Source organism: Mixophyes fleayi, chromosome 10, assembly GCF_038048845.1.
Source record: "Mixophyes fleayi isolate aMixFle1 chromosome 10, aMixFle1.hap1, whole genome shotgun sequence".
In the NCBI taxonomy this organism is placed as follows: domain Eukaryota; kingdom Metazoa; phylum Chordata; class Amphibia; order Anura; family Limnodynastidae; genus Mixophyes; species Mixophyes fleayi.
This window is the reverse complement of record NC_134411.1, coordinates 66,621,061-66,635,477: the sequence shown is the minus strand read 5'-3', so window position 1 is coordinate 66,635,477 and position 14,417 is coordinate 66,621,061. Positions and strand designations below refer to the sequence as shown.

Below are 14,417 nucleotides of genomic sequence, written 5' to 3'. Positions count from 1 at the left end.
TGAAATCTCCCCATTGGAGGGAGTTTTCCCAAAAGCACATGTCAAGTAATTCCTCGTTAGTATAGTGGTGAGTATCCCCACCTGTCACGCGGGAGACCGGGGTTCGATTCCCCGACGGGGAGTCCTTAACAATTTTTATTTTTTCTGTAACATAAGCACTTGTGGGAAGTGTTGCATGCTTGTACGATTATTTCCTGCCGTGATGCAGGAAAAGACAGTAATATTTATGCATTAACATTAGTTTAAATACAACTTACCTTTTTTGCCCACATTCATAGTTTATGTACACTTTCTTTTAAAGTCATTTAGACAAAATCATTTTGGCGAAACATTTAATTTATCAGGTGATTAACAAACACTTTAGATTAGCCAAAAACATAAAAAATTCCCAATTTAAGAAAACATATACTATTGTCCTCTGTGCCACAATATTTTGTGTCAGTTGTTTTACGTCATTTAGCAGGGCATTTTTAATGAGTGTTAATGGCAAAAGGTAACAGAATTAAAGCAAGCCATTATTATGCATAAATAGGGAAAAAAATATGCAGGAAAATATAGCTAAATATATTTCTTGAAAGGAATAAGAAACATCTTTTTGAAATGTTTTGGAGCATTAATTTCATAAAATGTCCTTCGAGTCATATTGTAGTGTAGCAGATTATCCATGCATGACTATACAGGATTGTCTCCTGACGAAAACCCGAAAAACAGTGGGCAAATATATACTGTGCCAGGAAAATACTGCTTTAGCTTAATCTTACACTCTCTTTACTCAGAGTCATGTAAATAATGCAGTCTATGTTTTTTTTCAATTCTCTCTGTTTGGCAACAATCCCGCTAACTACACATTTTTTTTACTTTTGCATCAAGCAAAGCAGCATACCATTCAGCAAAATGTTGATTTAAGTTGTGCATCTTCTGATTAGCGGCAGTGATGGCATTGAAATCTCCCCATTGGAGGGAGTTTTCCTAAAAGCACATGTCAAGTTATTCCTCGTTAGTATAGTGGTGCGTATCCCCACCTGTCACGCGGGAGACCGGGGTTCGATTCCCCGACGGGGAGTCCTTAACATTTTTTATTTTTTCTGTAACATAAGCACTTGTGGGAAGTGTTGCATGCTAGTACGATTATTTCCTGCCATGATGCAGGAAAAGACAGTAATATTTATGCATTAACCTTAGTTTAAATACAACTTACCTTTTTTGCCCACAGTCATAGTTTATGTACACTTTCTTTTAAAGTCATTTAGAAAAAATCATTTTGGCCAAAAATTTAATTTATCAGGTGATTAACAAACACTTTAGATTAGCCAAAAACATTAAAAATTCCCAATTTTAGAAAACATATAATATTGTCCTCTGTGCCACAATATTTTGTGTCAGTTGTTTTACGTCATTTAGCAGGGCATTTTTAATGAGTGTTAATGGCAAAAGGTAACAGAATTAAAGCAAGCCATTATTATGCATAAAAAGGGATAACAATATGCAGGAAAATATAGCTAAATATATTTCTTGAAAGGGATAAGAAACATCTTTTTGAAATGTTTTAGAGCATTAATTTCATAAAATGTCCTTCGAATCATATTGTAGTGTAGCAGATTATCCATGCATGACTGTACAGGAGTGTCTCCTGACGAAAACCCAAAAAACAGTGGGCAAATATATACTGTGCCAGGAAAATACTGCTTTAGCTTAATCTTACACTCTCTTTACTCAGGGTCATGTAAATAATGCAGTCTATGTTTTTTTTCAATTCTCTCTGTTTGGCAACAATCCCGCTAACTACACATTTTTTTTTACTTTTGCATCAAGCAAAGCAGCTTACCATTCAGCAAAATGTTGATTTAAGTTGTGCATCTTCTGATTAGCGGCAGAGATGGCATTGAAATCTCCCCATTGGAGGGAGTTTTCCCAAAAACACATGTCAAGTTATTCCTCGTTAGTATAGTGGTGAGTATCCCCACCTGTCTCGCGGGAGACCGGGGTTCGATTCCCTGACAGAGGGTGTTCTTAACAATCTTTATTTTTTCTGTAACATAAGCACTTGTGGAAAGTGTTGCATGCTAGTACGATTATTTCCTGCCGTGATGCAGGAAAAGACAGTAATATTTATGCATTAACCTTAGTTTAAATACAACTTACCTTTTTTGCCATCATTCATAGTTTATGTACACTTTCTTTTAAAGTCATTTAGTAAAAATCATTTTGGCCAAAAATTTAATTTATCAGGTGATTAACAAACATTTTAGATTAGCCAAAAACATTAAAAATTCCCAATTTTAGAAAACATATAATATTGTCCTCTGTGCCACAATATTTTGTGTCAGTTGTTTTATGTCATTTAGCAGGGCATTTTTAATGAGTTTTAATGGCAAAAGGTAACAGAATTAAAGCAAGCCATTATTATGCATAAAAAGGGATAACAATATGTAGGAAAATATAGCTAAATATATTTCTTGAAAGGGATAAGAAACATCTTTTTGAAATGTTTTGGAGCATTAATTTCATAAAATGTCCTTCGAGTCATATTGTAGTGTAGCAGATTATCCATGCATGACTGTACAGGAGTGTCTCCTGATGAAAACCCAAAAAACAGTTGGCAAATATATACTGTGCCAGGAAAATACTGCTTTAGCTTAATCTTACACTCTCTTTACTCAGGGTCATGTAAATAATGCAGTCTATTTTTTTTTTAATTCTCTCTGTTTAGCAACAATCCCGCTAACTACACATTTTTTTTTACTTTTGCATCAAGCAAAGCAGCTTACCATTTAGCAAAATGTTGATTTAAGTTGTGCATCTTCTGATTAGCGGCAGTGATGGCATTGAAATCTCCCCATTGGAGGGAGTTTTCCCAGAAGCACATGTCAAGTTATTCCTCGTTAGTATAGTGGTGAGTATCCCCGCCTGTCATGCGGGAGACCGGGGTTCGATTCCCCAACAAGGAGTCCTTAACATTTTTTATTTTTTCTGTAACACAAGCACTTGTGGGAAGTGTTGCATGCTAGTACGATTATTTCCTGCCGTGATGCAGGAAAAGACAGTAATATTTATGCATTAACCTTAGTTTAAATACAACTTACCTTTTTTGCCCACATTCATAGTTTATGTACACTTTCTTTTAAAGTCATTTAGAAAAAATCATTTTGGCCAAAAATTTAATTTATCAGGTGATTAACAAACACTTTAGATTAGCCAAAAACATAAAAAATTCCCAATTTTAGAAAACATATACTATTGTCCTCTGTGCCACAATATTTTGTGTCAGTTGTTTTACGTCATTTAGCAGGGCATTTTTAATGAGTGTTAATGGCAAAAGGTAACAGAATTAAAGCAAGCCATTATTATGCATAAAAAGAGATAAAAATATGCAGGGAAATATAGCTAAATATATTTCTTGAAAGGGATAAGAAACATCTTTTTGAAATGTTTTGGAGCATTAATTTCATAAAATGTCCTTCGAATCATATTGTAGTGTAGCAGATTATCCATGCATGACTGTACAGGAGTGTCTCCTGACGAAAACCCAAAAAACAGTGGGCAAATATATACTGTGCCAGGAAAATACTGCTTTAGCTTAATCTTACACTCTCTTTACTCAGGGTCATGTAAATAATGCAGTCTATGTTTTTTTTCAATTCTCTCTGTTTGGCAACAATCCCGCTAACTACACATTTTTTTTTACTTTTGCATCAAGCAAAGCAGCTTACCATTCAGCAAAATGTTGATTTAAGTTGTGCATCTTCTGATTAGCGGCAGAGATGGCATTGAAATCTCCCCATTGGAGGGAGTTTTCCCAAAAACACATGTCAAGTTATTCCTCGTTAGTATAGTGGTGAGTATCCCCACCTGTCTCGCGGGAGACCGGGGTTCGATTCCCTGACAGAGGGTGTTCTTAACAATCTTTATTTTTTCTGTAACATAAGCACTTGTGGAAAGTGTTGCATGCTAGTACGATTATTTCCTGCCGTGATGCAGGAAAAGACAGTAATATTTATGCATTAACCTTAGTTTAAATACAACTTACCTTTTTTGCCCTCATTCATAGTTTATGTACACTTTCTTTTAAAGTCATTTAGTAAAAATCATTTTGGCCAAAAATTTAATTTATCAGGTGATTAACAAACACTTTAGATTAGCCAAAAACATTAAAAATTCCCAATTTTAGAAAACATATAATATTGTCCTCTGTGCCACAATATTTTGTGTCAGTTGTTTTATGTCATTTAGCAGGGCATTTTTAATGAGTTTTAATGGCAAAAGGTAACAGAATTAAAGCAAGCCATTATTATGCATAAAAAGGGATAACAATATGTAGGAAAATATAGCTAAATATATTTCTTGAAAGGGATAAGAAACATCTTTTTGAAATGTTTTGGAGCATTAATTTCATAAAATGTCCTTCGAGTCATATTGTAGTGTAGCAGATTATCCATGCATGACTGTACAGGAGTGTCTCCTGATGAAAACCCAAAAAACAGTTGGCAAATATATACTGTGCCAGGAAAATACTGCTTTAGCTTAATCTTACACTCTCTTTACTCAGGGTCATGTAAATAATGCAGTCTATTTTTTTTTTTAATTCTCTCTGTTTAGCAACAATCCCGCTAACTACACATTTTTTTTTACTTTTGCATCAAGCAAAGCAGCTTACCATTCAGCAAAATGTTGATTTAAGTTGTGCATCTTCTGATTAGCGGCAGTGATGGCATTGAAATCTCCCCATTGGAGGGAGTTTTCCCAGAAGCACATGTCAAGTTATTCCTCGTTAGTATAGTGGTGAGTATCCCCGCCTGTCATGCAGGAGACCGGGGTTCGATTCCCCAACAAGGAGTCCTTAACATTTTTTATTTTTTCTGTAACACAAGCACTTGTGGGAAGTGTTGCATGCTAGTACGATTATTTCCTGCCGTGATGCAGGAAAAGACAGTAATATTTATGCATTAACCTTAGTTTAAATACAACTTACCTTTTTTGCCCACATTCATAGTTTATGTACACTTTCTTTTAAAGTCATTTAGAAAAAATCATTTTGGCCAAAAATTTAATTTATCAGGTGATTAACAAACACTTTAGATTAGCCAAAAACATAAAAAATTCCCAATTTTAGAAAACATATACTATTGTCCTCTGTGCCACAATATTTTGTGTCAGTTGTTTTACGTCATTTAGCAGGGCATTTTTAATGAGTGTTAATGGCAAAAGGTAACAGAATTAAAGCAAGCCATTATTATGCATAAAAAGAGATAAAAATATGCAGGGAAATATAGCTAAATATATTTCTTGAAAGGGATAAGAAACATCTTTTTGAAATGTTTTGGAGCATTAATTTCATAAAATGTCCTTCGAGTCATATTGTAGTGTAGCAGATTATCCATGCATGACTGTACAGGAGTGTCTCCTGACGAAAACCCAAAAAACAGTGGGCAAATATATACTGTGCCAGGAAAATACTGCTTTAGCTTAATCTTACACTCTCTTTACTCAGGGTCATGTAAATAATGCAGTCTATGTTTTTTTCAATTCTCTCTGTTTGGCAACAATCCCGCTAACTACACATTTTTTTTTACTTTTGCATCAAGCAAAGCAGCTTACCATTCAGCAAAATGTTGATTTAAGTTGTGCATCTTCTGATTAGCGGCAGAGATGGCATTGAAATCTCCCCATTGGAGGGAGTTTTCCCAAAAATACATGTCAAGTTGTTCCTCGTTAGTATAGTGGTGAGTATCCACGCCTGTCACGCGGGAGACCGGGGTTCGATTCCCTGACGGGGAGTCCTTAAGAATTTTTATTTTTTCTGTAACATAAGCACTTGTGGGAAGTGTTGCATGCTAGTACGATTATTTCCTGCCGTGATGCAGGAAAAGACAGTAATATTTATGCATTAACCTTAGTTTAAATACAACTTACCTTTTTTGCCCACATTCATAGTTTATGTACACTTTCTTTTAAAGTCATTTAGAAAAAATCATTTTGGCCAAAAATTTAATTTATCAGGTGATTAACAAACACTTTAGATTAGCCAAAAACATAAAAAATTCCCAATTTTAGAAAACATATACTATTGTCCTCTGTGCCACAATATTTTGTGTCAGTTGTTTTACGTCATTTAGCAGGGCATTTTTAATGAGTGTTAATGGCAAAAGGTAACAGAATTAAAGCAAGCCATTATTATGCATAAAAAGAGATAAAAATATGCAGGAAAATATAGCTAAATATATTTCTTGAAAGGGATAAGAAACATCTTATTGAAATGTTTTAGAGCATTAATTTCATAAAATGTCCTTCGAGTCATATTGTAGTGTAGCAGATTATCCATGCATGACTGTACAGGAGTGTCTCCTGACGAAAACCCGAAAAACAGCTGGCAAATATATACTGTGCCAGGAAAATACTGCTTTAGCTTAATCTTACACTCTCTCTACTCAGGGTCATGTAAATAATGCAGTCTATGTTTTTTTTCAGTTCTCTCTGTTTGGCAACAATCCCGCTAACTACACATTTTTGTTTACTTTTGCATCAAGCAAAGTAGCTTACCATTCAACAAAATGTTAATTTAAGTTGTGCATCTTCTGATTAGCGGCAGAGATGGCAGTAAAATCTCCCCATTGGAGGGATTTTTCCCAAAAACACATGTCAAGTTATTCCTCGTTAGTATAGTGGTGAGTATCCCCACCTGTCACGTGGGAGACCGGGGTTCGATTCCCCGACGGGGAGTCCTTAACATTTTTTATTTTTTCTGTAACATAAGCACTTGTGGGAAGTGTTGCATGCTAGTACGATTATTTCCTGCCGTGATGCAGGAAAAGACAGTAATATTTATGCATTAACCTTAGTTTAAATACAACTTACCTTTTTTGCCCACATTCATAGTTTATGTACACTTTCTTTTAAAGTCATTTAGAAAAAATCATTTTGGCCAAAAATTTAATTTATCAGGTGATTAACAAACACTTTAGATTAGCCAAAAACATAAAAAATTCCCAATTTTAGAAAACATATACTATTGTCCTCTGTGCCACAATATTTTGTGTCAGTTGTTTTACGTCATTTAGCAGGGCATTTTTAATGAGTGTTAATGGCAAAAGGTAACAGAATTAAAGCAAGCCATTATTATGCATAAAAAGAGATAAAAATATGCAGGGAAATATAGCTAAATATATTTCTTGAAAGGGATAAGAAACATCTTTTTGAAATGTTTTGGAGCATTAATTTCATAAAATGTCCTTCGAGTCATATTGTAGTGTAGGAGATTATCCATGCATGACTGTACAGGAGTGTCTCCTGACGAAAACCCAAAAAACAGTGGGCAAATATATACTGTGCCAGGAAAATACTGCTTTAGCTTAATCTTACACTCTCTTTACTCAGGGTCATGTAAATAATGCAGTCTATGTTTTTTTCAATTCTCTCTGTTTGGCAACAATCCCGCTAACTACACATTTTTTTTTACTTTTGCATCAAGCAAAGCAGCTTACCATTCAGCAAAATGTTGATTTAAGTTGTGCATCTTCTGATTAGCGGCAGAGATGGCATTAAAATCTCCCCATTGGAGGGAGTTTTCCCAAAAACACATGTCAAGTTATTCCTCGTTAGTATAGTGGTGAGTATCCTTGCCTGTCACGTGGGAGACCGGGGTTCGATTCCCCAACGGGGAGTCCTTAACATTTTTTATTTTTTCTGTAACATAAGCACTTGTGGGAAGTGTTGCATGCTAGTACGATTATTTCCTGCCGTGATGCAGGAAAAGACAGTAATATTTATGCATTAACCTTAGTTTAAATACAACTTACCTTTTTTGCCCACATTCATAGTTTATGTACACTTTCTTTTAAAATCATTTAGAAAAAATCATTTTGGCCAAAAATTTAATTTATCAGGTGATTAACAAACACTTTAGATTAGCCAAAAACATAAAAAATTCCCAATTTTAGAAAACATATACTATTGTCCTCTGTGCCACAATATTTTGTGTCAGTTGTTTTACGTCATTTAGCAGGGCATTTTTAATGAGTGTTAATGGCAAAAGGTAACAGAATTAAAGCAAGCCATTATTATGCATAAAAAGAGATAAAAATATGCAGGGAAATATAGCTAAATATATTTCTTGAAAGGGATAAGAAACATCTTTTTGAAATGTTTTGGAGCATTAATTTCATAAAATGTCCTTCGAGTCATATTGTAGTGTAGCAGATTATCCATGCATGACTGTACAGGAGTGTCTCCTGACGAAAACCCAAAAAACAGTGGGCAAATATATACTGTGCCAGGAAAATACTGCTTTAGCTTAATCTTACACTCTCTTTACTCAGGGTCATGTAAATAATGCAGTCTATGTTTTTTTCAATTCTCTCTGTTTGGCAACAATCCCGCTAACTACACATTTTTTTTTACTTTTGCATCAAGCAAAGCAGCTTACCATTCAGCAAAATGTTGATTTAAGTTGTGCATCTTCTGATTAGCGGCAGAGATGGCATTGAAATCTCCCCATTGGAGGGAGTTTTACCAAAAATACATGTCAAGTTGTTCCTCGTTAGTATAGTGGTGAGTATCCCCACCTGTCACGCGGGAGACCGGGGTTCGATTCCCTGACGGGGAGTCCTTAAGAATTTTTATTTTTTCTGTAACATAAGCACTTGTGGGAAGTGTTGCATGCTAGTACGATTATTTCCTGCCGTGATGCAGGAAAAGACAGTAATATTTATGCATTAACCTTAGTTTAAATACAACTTACCTTTTTTGCCCACATTCATAGTTTATGTACACTTTCTTTTAAAGTCATTTAGAAAAAATCATTTTGGCCAAAAATTTAATTTATCAGGTGATTAACAAACACTTTAGATTAGCCAAAAACATAAAAAATTCCCAATTTTAGAAAACATATACTATTGTCCTCTGTGCCACAATATTTTGTGTCAGTTGTTTTACGTCATTTAGCAGGGCATTTTTAATGAGTGTTAATGGCAAAAGGTAACAGAATTAAAGCAAGCCATTATTATGCATAAAAAGAGATAAAAATATGCAGGAAAATATAGCTAAATATATTTCTTGAAAGGGATAAGAAACATCTTATTGAAATGTTTTAGAGCATTAATTTCATAAAATGTCCTTCGAGTCATATTGTAGTGTAGCAGATTATCCATGCATGACTGTACAGGAGTGTCTCCTGACGAAAACCCGAAAAACAGCTGGCAAATATATACTGTGCCAGGAAAATACTGCTTTAGCTTAATCTTACACTCTCTTTACTCAGGGTCATGTAAATAATGCAGTCTATGTTTTTTTCAATTCTCTCTGTTTGGCAACAATCCCGCTAACTACACATTTTTTTTTACTTTTGCATCAAGCAAAGCAGCTTACCATTCAGCAAAATGTTGATTTAAGTTGTGCATCTTCTGATTAGCGGCAGAGATGGCATTGAAATCTCCCCATTGGAGGGAGTTTTCCCAAAAATACATGTCAAGTTGTTCCTCGTTAGTATAGTGGTGAGTATCCCCGCCTGTCACGCGGGAGACCGGGGTTCGATTCCCTGACGGGGAGTCCTTAAGAATTTTTATTTTTTCTGTAACATAAGCACTTGTGGGAAGTGTTGCATGCTAGTACGATTATTTCCTGCCGTGATGCAGGAAAAGACAGTAATATTTATGCATTAACCTTAGTTTAAATACAACTTACCTTTTTTGCCCACATTCATAGTTTATGTACACTTTCTTTTAAAGTCATTTAGAAAAAATCATTTTGGCCAAAAATTTAATTTATCAGGTGATTAACAAACACTTTAGATTAGCCAAAAACATAAAAAATTCCCAATTTTAGAAAACATATACTATTGTCCTCTGTGCCACAATATTTTGTGTCAGTTGTTTTACGTCATTTAGCAGGGCATTTTTAATGAGTGTTAATGGCAAAAGGTAACAGAATTAAAGCAAGCCATTATTATGCATAAAAAGAGATAAAAATATGCAGGAAAATATAGCTAAATATATTTCTTGAAAGGGATAAGAAACATCTTATTGAAATGTTTTAGAGCATTAATTTCATAAAATGTCCTTCGAGTCATATTGTAGTGTAGCAGATTATCCATGCATGACTGTACAGGAGTGTCTCCTGACGAAAACCCGAAAAACAGCTGGCAAATATATACTGTGCCAGGAAAATACTGCTTTAGCTTAATCTTACACTCTCTCTACTCAAGGTCATGTAAATAATGCAGTCTATGTTTTTTTTCAGTTCTCTCTGTTTGGCAACAATCCCGTTAACTACACATTTTTGTTTACTTTTGCATCAAGCAAAGTAGCTTACCATTCAACAAAATGTTAATTTAAGTTGTGCATCTTCTGATTAGCGGCAGAGATGGCATTAAAATCTCCCCATTGGAGGGAGTTTTCCCAAAAACACATGTCAAGTTATTCCTCGTTAGTATAGTGGTGAGTATCCTTGCCTGTCACATGGGAGACCGGGGTTCAATTCCCCGACGGGGAGTCCTTAACATTTTTTATTTTTTCTGTAACATAAGCACTTGTGGGAAGTGTTGCATGCTAGTACGATTATTTCCTGCCGTGATGCAGGAAAAGACAGTAATATTTATGCATTAACCTTAGTTTAAATACAACTTACCTTTTTTGCCCACATTCATAGTTTATGTACACTTTCTTTTAAAATCATTTAGAAAAAATCATTTTGGCCAAAAATTTAATTTATCAGGTGATTAACAAACACTTTAGATTAGCCAAAAACATAAAAAATTCCCAATTTTAGAAAACATATACTATTGTCCTCTGTGCCACAATATTTTGTGTCAGTTGTTTTACGTCATTTAGCAGGGCATTTTTAATGAGTGTTAATGGCAAAAGGTAACAGAATTAAAGCAAGCCATTATTATGCATAAAAAGAGATAAAAATATGCAGGGAAATATAGCTAAATATATTTCTTGAAAGGGATAAGAAACATCTTTTTGAAATGTTTTGGAGCATTAATTTCATAAAATGTCCTTCGAGTCATATTGTAGTGTAGCAGATTATCCATGCATGACTGTACAGGAGTGTCTCCTGACGAAAACCCAAAAAACAGTGGGCAAATATATACTGTGCCAGGAAAATACGGCTTTAGCTTAATCTTACACTCTCTTTACTCAGGGTCATGTAAATAATGCAGTCTATGTTTTTTTCAATTCTCTCTGTTTGGCAACAATCCCGCTAACTACACATTTTTTTTTACTTTTGCATCAAGCAAAGCAGCTTACCATTCAGCAAAATGTTGATTTAAGTTGTGCATCTTCTGATTAGCGGCAGAGATGGCATTGAAATCTCCCCATTGGAGGGAGTTTTCCCAAAAACACATGTCAAGTTATTCCTCGTTAGTATAGTGGTGAGTATCCTTGCCTGTCACATGGGAGACCAGGGTTCAATTCCCCGACGGGGAGTCCTTAACATTTTTTATTTTTTCTGTAACATAAGCACTTGTGGGAAGTGTTGCATGCTAGTACGATTATTTCCTGCCGTGATGCAGGAAAAGACAGTAATATTTATGCATTAACCTTAGTTTAAATACAACTTACCTTTTTTGCCCACATTCATAGTTTATGTACACTTTCTTTTAAAATCATTTAGAAAAAATCATTTTGGCCAAAAATTTAATTTATCAGGTGATTAACAAACACTTTAGATTAGCCAAAAACATAAAAAATTCCCAATTTTAGAAAACATATACTATTGTCCTCTGTGCCACAATATTTTGTGTCAGTTGTTTTACGTCATTTAGCAGGGCATTTTTAATGAGTGTTAATGGCAAAAGGTAACAGAATTAAAGCAAGCCATTATTATGCATAAAAAGAGATAAAAATATGCAGGGAAATATAGCTAAATATATTTCTTGAAAGGGATAAGAAACATCTTTTTGAAATGTTTTGGAGCATTAATTTCATAAAATGTCCTTCGAGTCATATTGTAGTGTAGCAGATTATCCATGCATGACTGTACAGGAGTGTCTCCTGACGAAAACCCAAAAAACAGTGGGCAAATATATACTGTGCCAGGAAAATACGGCTTTAGCTTAATCTTACACTCTCTTTACTCAGGGTCATGTAAATAATGCAGTCTATGTTTTTTTCAATTCTCTCTGTTTGGCAACAATCCCGCTAACTACACATTTTTTTTTACTTTTGCATCAAGCAAAGCAGCTTACCATTCAGCAAAATGTTGATTTAAGTTGTGCATCTTCTGATTAGCGGCAGAGATGGCATTGAAATCTCCCCATTGGAGGGAGTTTTCCCAAAAATACATGTCAAGTTGTTCCTCGTTAGTATAGTGGTGAGTATCCCCGCCTGTCACGCGGGAGACCGGGGTTCGATTCCCTGACGGGGAGTCCTTAAGAATTTTTATTTTTTCTGTAACATAAGCACTTATGGGAAGTGTTGCATGCTAGTACGATTATTTCCTGCCGTGATGCAGGAAAAGACAGTAATATTTATGCATTAACCTTAGTTTAAATACAACTTACCTTTTTTGCCCACATTCATAGTTTATGTACACTTTCTTTTAAAGTCATTTAGAAAAAATCATTTTGGCCAAAAATTTAATTTATCAGGTGATTAACAAACACTTTAGATTAGCCAAAAACATAAAAAATTCCCAATTTTAGAAAACATATACTATTGTCCTCTGTGCCACAATATTTTGTGTCAGTTGTTTTACGTCATTTAGCAGGGCATTTTTAATGAGTGTTAATGGCAAAAGGTAACAGAATTAAAGCAAGCCATTATTATGCATAAAAAGAGATAAAAATATGCAGGAAAATATAGCTAAATATATTTCTTGAAAGGGATAAGAAACATCTTATTGAAATGTTTTAGAGCATTAATTTCATAAAATGTCCTTCGAGTCATATTGTAGTGTAGCAGATTATCCATGCATGACTGTACAGGAGTGTCTCCTGACGAAAACCCGAAAAACAGCTGGCAAATATATACTGTGCTAGGAAAATACTGCTTTAGCTTAATCTTACACTCTCTTTACTCAGGGTCATGTAAATAATGCAGTCTATGTTTTTTTCAATTCTCTCTGTTTGGCAACAATCCCGCTAACTACACATTTTTTTTTACTTTTGCATCAAGCAAAGCAGCTTACCATTCAGCAAAATGTTGATTTAAGTTGTGCATCTTCTGATTAGCGGCAGAGATGGCATTGAAATCTCCCCATTGGAGGGAGTTTTCCCAAAAATACATGTCAAGTTGTTCCTCGTTAGTATAGTGGTGAGTATCCCCGCCTGTCACGCGGGAGACCGGGGTTCGATTCCCTGACGGGGAGTCCTTAAGAATTTTTATTTTTTCTGTAACATAAGCACTTATGGGAAGTGTTGCATGCTAGTACGATTATTTCCTGCCGTGATGCAGGAAAAGACAGTAATATTTATGCATTAACCTTAGTTTAAATACAACTTACCTTTTTTGCCCACATTCATAGTTTATGTACACTTTCTTTTAAAGTCATTTAGAAAAAATCATTTTGGCCAAAAATTTAATTTATCAGGTGATTAACAAACACTTTAGATTAGCCAAAAACATAAAAAATTCCCAATTTTAGAAAACATATACTATTGTCCTCTGTGCCACAATATTTTGTGTCAGTTGTTTTACGTCATTTAGCAGGGCATTTTTAATGAGTGTTAATGGCAAAAGGTAACAGAATTAAAGCAAGCCATTATTATGCATAAAAAGAGATAAAAATATGCAGGAAAATATAGCTAAATATATTTCTTGAAAGGGATAAGAAACATCTTATTGAAATGTTTTAGAGCATTAATTTCATAAAATGTCCTTCGAGTCATATTGTAGTGTAGCAGATTATCCATGCATGACTGTACAGGAGTGTCTCCTGACGAAAACCCAAAAAACAGCTGGCAAATATATACTGTGCCAGGAAAATACTGCTTTAGCTTAATCTTACACTCTCTCTACTCAAGGTCATGTAAATAATGCAGTCTATGTTTTTTTTCAGTTCTCTCTGTTTGGCAACAATCCCGTTAACTACACATTTTTGTTTACTTTTGCATCAAGCAAAGTAGCTTACCATTCAACAAAATGTTAATTTAAGTTGTGCATCTTCTGATTAGCGGCAGAGATGGCATTAAAATCTCCCCATTGGAGGGAGTTTTCCCAAAAACACATGTCAAGTTATTCCTCGTTAGTATAGTGGTGAGTATCCTTGCCTGTCACGTGGGAGACCGGGGTTTGATTCCCCGACGGGGAGTCCTTAACATTTTTTATTTTTTCTGTAACATAAGCACTTGTGGGAAGTGTTGCATGCTAGTACGATTATTTCCTGCCGTGATGCAGGAAAAGACAGTAATATTTATGCATTAACCTTAGTTTAAATACAACTTACCTTTTTTGCCCACATTCATAGTTTATGTACACTTT

The 14,417-nt window shown here is 34.7% G+C and overlaps 5 non-coding genes across 5 annotated transcripts; all 5 read left to right on the top strand.

The window, feature by feature from the left end:
- The first annotated feature begins 50 nt into the window (after positions 1-50).
- Positions 51-122, top strand: TRNAD-GUC (transfer RNA aspartic acid (anticodon GUC)). The gene has a single exon. It is a non-coding gene; the product is annotated as a tRNA-Asp (tRNA).
- Positions 123-6,645: 6,523 nt separating this feature from the next.
- TRNAD-GUC (transfer RNA aspartic acid (anticodon GUC)) lies at positions 6,646-6,717 on the top strand. The gene has a single exon. It is a non-coding gene; the product is annotated as a tRNA-Asp (tRNA).
- A 2,751-nt stretch (positions 6,718-9,468) lies between these two features.
- Positions 9,469-9,540, top strand: TRNAD-GUC (transfer RNA aspartic acid (anticodon GUC)). The gene has a single exon. It is a non-coding gene; the product is annotated as a tRNA-Asp (tRNA).
- Positions 9,541-12,292: 2,752 nt separating this feature from the next.
- TRNAD-GUC (transfer RNA aspartic acid (anticodon GUC)) lies at positions 12,293-12,364 on the top strand. The gene has a single exon. It is a non-coding gene; the product is annotated as a tRNA-Asp (tRNA).
- An 869-nt stretch (positions 12,365-13,233) lies between these two features.
- On the top strand, positions 13,234-13,305 carry TRNAD-GUC (transfer RNA aspartic acid (anticodon GUC)). The gene has a single exon. It is a non-coding gene; the product is annotated as a tRNA-Asp (tRNA).
- Positions 13,306-14,417: the final 1,112 nt, after the last annotated feature.